Source organism: Motacilla alba, chromosome 8 (genome assembly GCF_015832195.1).
Source record: "Motacilla alba alba isolate MOTALB_02 chromosome 8, Motacilla_alba_V1.0_pri, whole genome shotgun sequence".
NCBI classification, from domain to species: Eukaryota; Metazoa; Chordata; class Aves; order Passeriformes; family Motacillidae; genus Motacilla; species Motacilla alba.
The window spans coordinates 11,853,774-11,860,314 of record NC_052023.1 but is presented as its reverse complement, the minus strand read 5'-3'; positions in this window follow the sequence as shown (position 1 = coordinate 11,860,314).

The following is a 6,541-nucleotide window of genomic DNA, read 5'->3' as shown; positions in this document are numbered from 1 at the left end:
CTGATTACATGAAATTACGTACAGATTTTAAACTGCTTATCCTGTGAGGTAAAAAAGATTTGAAGCCAATTTGACTTCAGCTATTCCAAGACAGCATGTAGTAGATTTAAATGAATACTCAAAAATGGCTTTTACCCAGTTCTAGTAGGAGACAACTGGATTCAATATCGTTACAAATTTTGTAGGAATTTCCACCAATAAAAAACCCAACAAAACTGCACAATCAACTTGCCCCCACACTTTTAATAGTTGACTGTCCAGTTTGAAACTACAGAACTTAAACTGAAGGTTTCTCTGAAGTTGTAGAACTGTGTGTACTTTCTCCCCATTACTGGAATGAAACTCAGGCAGCATCCTGGCATTCACTGGATGACACTGCAGTGAGACGAAATGAGGTATTAACTAACAGTACCAAACTGTTCACGTGCATCTTGGTATTTAAAGGGTTCTGCTGGTTTTCAATTTTAAATAAGCAACTTCTTTTAAAAGAAGAAGCCTTTTCCCATTTACTAAAATGTATTATAAAGTGACAAGTAATAAATAGTTGTCTCAACTCATTCCTTTTCTTGTGAAAAGATAATTGAATCTTACAACCCAGTAAATACAGTTTATTAATAATTTTGTTAATGAGATTTACTAAATGAACACAATCAAGTTTCCACATATACAGAGGTTGTGCAGATTTATTTAAAAAATAATTCATGGACATTAACAGTCCTAATTTAGGTATCTGTTGCAAAACTTTCTTCAGTGGAAGTGTGTTTCTGTGCTTCATGTGGAGGTGGATGGAGAAAAACAGCTGAAGTTTGTACAAAAATTATGCTGTTCCTACCTACAGCTTGGAGCAATGGCATCAGCTTTTAACTATGGGAAGAAAAAATGATGAGGCCAATGGAGCTGATCAAATAAACTGAAGACACAAACAGTATGGAGCATGTATACGCCATCATTAGTCACATGATGTAACAAGTGAAATGAAACCTTTTTTGTGACATTTAAATCAGAGGAAGATGACACTGCACACATGCCTATTTTCAAAACCCAAACCTAGACAAGCATATACATGAAATTGCCATAGCAGTCCCCTGCTTTGGAAGGAAGGGTGAAGAATTGTTCAACACTCAGTTTTATCTGTGCTACTTAAAAAGGTTCATCACCATGGGCTTCTTTTTCCTAATCTACAAGTACTATTTATTAATATTGCTTAGATCATGGATTAGCAGTTTCAGTGATTTAGATTTGATCAGCATAACACAACACTGACTGAGTGTTTTGTACAGCTGTAAATAAGTCAGTCTGCTGAGAACCTCAATGAAAAGAAGGCTGTAATGGACAGAAGACACCTTCTCCAACTACAACGAATCCTATTTTCAGACTCCCTTTAATGTGCACCCTCTAAGGAAGCACCTGCCAACACTAATTAATGCACACTAAAACTAGATAAACCAATCCAAATAAGCCTCCAGCAACTCAGGATACTAAGGACCCAAAAATTACTTCAAATTAGCTTTTTGAAGAGAGTTAACAACTGAAATAAAACTGCTATTATTAGACTTATTTTAGAAAGAAAAATAAACCACGTACTTGAAAAAAATTGATTTAATCCGTTCATCCCAAGTATATTGCACACTACAGGCTACCCCATTCTTCAGTTTCTCACACCTAATACTTGGGATGCAAGAATCATGGCATGCAACAACCATAAACTTTGTGGACAATGTATGTGGAACAAAGTCACCTTGCTGGCTATAAAATTCCACTATCATTGAGAGTTTCACTACACATGGCGTATCTACCCTTACTCAGGGAAAGGCTATATGGTATTTCAGGTGCTGGTTGGGTGGTGTTAGCAGTTTTTGAATGCAGGGCAGCAGGGCTGTGAACATGGCAGTTTGTCCTTGATAAGGCAATCAGGCATGACTAACAAGATTGTTGTTTGTACAGCTCCTCCCTCGGGTAAGCCAGTAATTCCAGGGTAACAAGCACAGGGCACTTATACCTTCCACACCCAAGGGGATCAACAACAGATCTCCATTTTCACTGTTCAAATAACTGAGCAATTATCTGGAGAAGCCTGAAGGAAACAAATCATGCCATCCAACAGTCAACTGCTGAGCAATCTGACAAATGAAGAGTTGAGGTTCTGCACCTCATGAGGAGATTAGTGCTGCTATTTGCCCAGCGTGGGTGCTGAACAGTAAGAGGCTGTACAACAAATTCCCTGGTTCTGTAGGATGTGTTCAGTAAGCAATATAGTAAGAACTCCTTATGTCAGCTGCAAAAGAGGCCTCACACTTACTGACTGGAAAAGTAAAAGTGTCTCTTAATTATATATACAGTATCATGTTCATAGCCCATAATTTTTAGGTCTTGCACATGAACTCAAGTGCACAGAATTTCACCCTAAGTTATAGCAAATTTCACTGTTTAAGGAAAACCTATTTGATCCCAAAAAAGTCTTCTTCTGGTGAGTCAGACTAGCATGTAAGATGCACATACTAGAAAAGAACAGAGTGCATTTCTTCAACACACCACAAACAGGCCTCAGGAAGCTTTCAGCACAGCCACTACAAAAATGGCTGAGTGAAAGAATGGAATGCTAACCCCTCATGACAGCAGAAAGCTGTGGAGCAAGCAAGAGTACCGCTGCATGGCAGGAACAAGAATGGGTTGTAATGTAGCTTGACCTACTCTTCCAACAACTTGAGGTTATCCTAAGGCCTGATGTTGGTGAGATTAAAAAATGATCTTTAGAAGCAGAAGTTTTCAGACTTGCTGGATGAATTCCAAAGCAACTAATGACTTCTACTTTCCATGACACCTAAGCAACCTCAAAGAGATCAAAAACCCGTCCCAATTTCATGAATGACCATTTTATTTTCATGTATTTCAGTAGTTACAAATATAGTAGTTGACTGAGTATTTGCTTCCTTCTCCCAAGTAGCTTTATTAAATAATCAAGTGGGTCTTAAAACATAGCTTTTAAGCACATTTTTGATTAGAAAAATATTTTTGTGAATCCTGGATTAGACAGATATTAATGCTTCCGCTCATATTTTGAAGTAATTCTACATGCTGGTTTCTGAAACATATACTTTATCTCTCCATAAGAAAAGAAATACAAGCATTTATTTCATACCAGTTCTACAAGTTTTGTATTTTGAGCTTGAAAACAGTTGGAAAAGTTTTGTTTGCTATACACATATATATATATATATATACACCTCTAAATACACAAGATACTGCAATTCCTCAATTTAACACTACTCCTCTTACCTGAAGATGGTTACAAAAAAATAGTCTTAGTTGCTGTAACTTTTTTTTTTTACAAGTTGGATATGGTTACAAGATCCTGGATTACAAAATGCTTGATTCCATTAGCTTTTAAACAGACAAATAGGTGTTTTAGGTTGATATGCTTTAAAGTCATGTAGCTTGTAGCATTTGCCATCATAAAATATAAGAGAAAGTTAAAAACCAACTTTACACTTTTTACTTAAAAACCACATAAGAAATGCAATACGGAACATACTGAAATGGAAAATTTTCAATAAACAATATAGAGTATTAACAATATGCAGAAGCACTAAGCAGCAATTTTTTTTCTTTGTAATACTGCTCCAGCAATTGTTTACTTCCTGTAGATTTAGGACTACAACTAACTGGTACTGCATGAAGAGATCTGCAGTTGAAAAATTGACTTGAACAATAACCCACAGAAATTCTACTCCTTTAAGTAAAAGAAATTGGATTCTTCTTCCACTCATGTTAAAACTATTGTAAATTAAATCCCAACTTACATATGATTTACTTTTCTGCAGTCACATATACAACACTGCTATTAGGCTACCTAACAGAGCAGGTAACCTCTAAATTTCCACAGGCAAAAGGCTGACGGCAAATCTTGAAATACTTTCTTATGAAAAAGAACAACAAAAAAAAATCCCAAACCCCAAACCCTTTGAAAGTGTTGTTAAAGCACTGTATTATGGTTTTAAAATCAAGTAATAAAGAATGCCCACAAGGCATTTCTTCCATCAATCCATGCTGCAACCAAGGGAACCAGCCCTATTACTGTATTATAAAACTAGACTATTACAGAGGGCTCTCCATCTCTCTATGCACCTTTGAACTCTAAAGACAACTGACTCATATCTGAATTTTAAAAAAGTAACTCAATTCAAGCATAGAAAGTTTCTGGGCATCCCCTATCCCATACGGACTCTTAAACAAACTTTGCTTTAGATACAACCTAGCTCTTTTTTTTCTTCATGGGAGTAAAGTTTGGCCTTTGAAAATAATGAATACTTGAGATCAGCATGATCTTTAAATACCTGCCCTAGCCAAATGCTTTTACAGGGTTCTTTGTGCATCTTTCCAATCCGGCACAGACCTGCTCCCTAGGGAACTGTCACATGAACACCACCATCTTTGGGCTAAGCCTCATTTACAGAACATGGCCCATAGCAAAAAATGCCAAGCCCAAGTTCAAAGAATGATTTTGCTTACAAGAAACCTCCTGGCATCATGTAGTCCATAGCCCCTGCTCACACACGGTCAGCTGGAGCAGGCTGCCCTGCACCATGTCCAGTCAGGCTATGAGTATCCAGGGATAGCAACTCCTCAAACTCTCTAGGAAACCTGTTCCAGTGTTTGATCATCCTCTCAGTAAAAACCTGTTTCCTGTTCAGATGGAATCCCGTACTAACTTGTGTCCATTCAGTCACTGAAAGCTACTGAGAAGAGCCTGGCTCCTCCATCTTCATTCCCTCCTGCCAGGTGCCAAGATCTCCCCAAGAGATCCCCAAGATCTCCCCAAGATCTCCCCAAGAGATCTTTTCTTCCCCATGCCTGCAAGTTCCAGTTCTCTCAGCCTCTCATACATGGTCCTGTGCTAGAGCTGCTCCACTAAGTTCATATCCTTTAAGTACCAGGGAGTTCAGTACTCCAGATGGATCCTCATCAGTGCTGGGTAACGAGGAAGGATCATCTCCCCTCACCTGCTAGCAAAGCTTTGGCCTCTGTTGCCACAAGGCTGCATTGCCAGCTCAGTCAGTTTACTGACAGTTTGTTGGTCAGTTACTCCGCAGTGGAGCATTTTCCCTTCCTGAACTTCGTGGGAATCCTGTGTTCTGTGTCAGTTCTTCAGCCTGTTGAGGCCCTTCTGAAAGGCAGTACCATCAGCTGGTGGCACTAGATACTCCCTCTGGTTTATATGGTTTGTAAACTCCACCCTGTAATTCAGGTCATTAATAATACTGACTGGTATTGGCCCCAGTAGCCAGCCAGTGGGTACACCACTATTGAGTTGCCTCCAACTGGACTTTGAGATGGATTAAAAGCTGGCTGAATGAGGGGGCACAGGGGTTTAATCAGCTGCACTTTCCACTAATCTAACCTGTACTTCACCAGTCTGTCTACTGATGTAAAAGGTAAACAACACAGACAGTTGTCCCAACATCCCAAAAGCTCAATATAGATGGCAGTAAGACTGGTCAAGCAAGATTTCCCTGTTGTATATCTATGCTGACTACCCCGACCACCTTTTAGACATGGCTTCCAGGAGGCTTCTTTTCCATCACATTACCAAGGGCTTAGGTGAAGCTGATTAGCCTGCAGATTCCCAAATCTTCCTTCTTGGTTTTCTCTTTCCTAGTCTATTGGAACATCTTTAAATCTTCCTGGCCATTCAATGATGAACAAGGGTGGCCCTGCAATGGCATTAGCCAGCTAACTCAACACTTGGGTGCAATCTGTGAGGCTCACAGAAAGTGCACGCTAACCCAATCCTCCACCACCAAGGTTCCAGATTTCCCCACCAGTCTCAGGGGCCTGGAATTCCTGCATGCTTATTTTACTGGTAGGAACTGATGCAAAGGCAGCACAGAGTACCTCAACCTCCACAACATCAATCATCAGCTTCCCTGCCCCATTTGACAGCAAGCTCACCTTTGCTGTTCATGTCCTTGAAGAACCCCTTCTTGCTATTCTGCCTGAAGGCTGAGGAACTATCCCACAGCAAATGGCTACTCTGGCTCCTTGGGCCATGTGCCCTTTGCCACACTCACAATGCAGTCCTGACACTTCTAGAGGCAATAAAGAGAAGGCTTTCATTGCACAGGGGGGCTAGTCAGGAGCCCAAGCTGATTTTTCTGGCCTATGCTTTGTGCAGTGGAAGGCAACATACTGAAATGATCTCTCTCATGTGCTCTTTAGAATATTTATACCTTTGTGTATCTCTACTATGATCTCAAATTTCTATATAAATGTGTAATGTTCTAGACACGGTGAGGATATAAGAAATAACTGACTTGGAGGCTCAAGTACTGTATCAGAAATATGCACTGGCTTTGTAAAGAAATTACTATAATTATATTAAGCAAAATAATGACTAAACATTGCTGATTAGGAAGATGTAAAACAAAATGAGTGGTTTTCCCTGTAATTTTTACTGCAGAATTCACCTGTATGACTTCTACTTAAACCCTTTTCTTCTCATGCAGCATTACAGTATTTTCCCCCCACCCATCCCATAAAACAA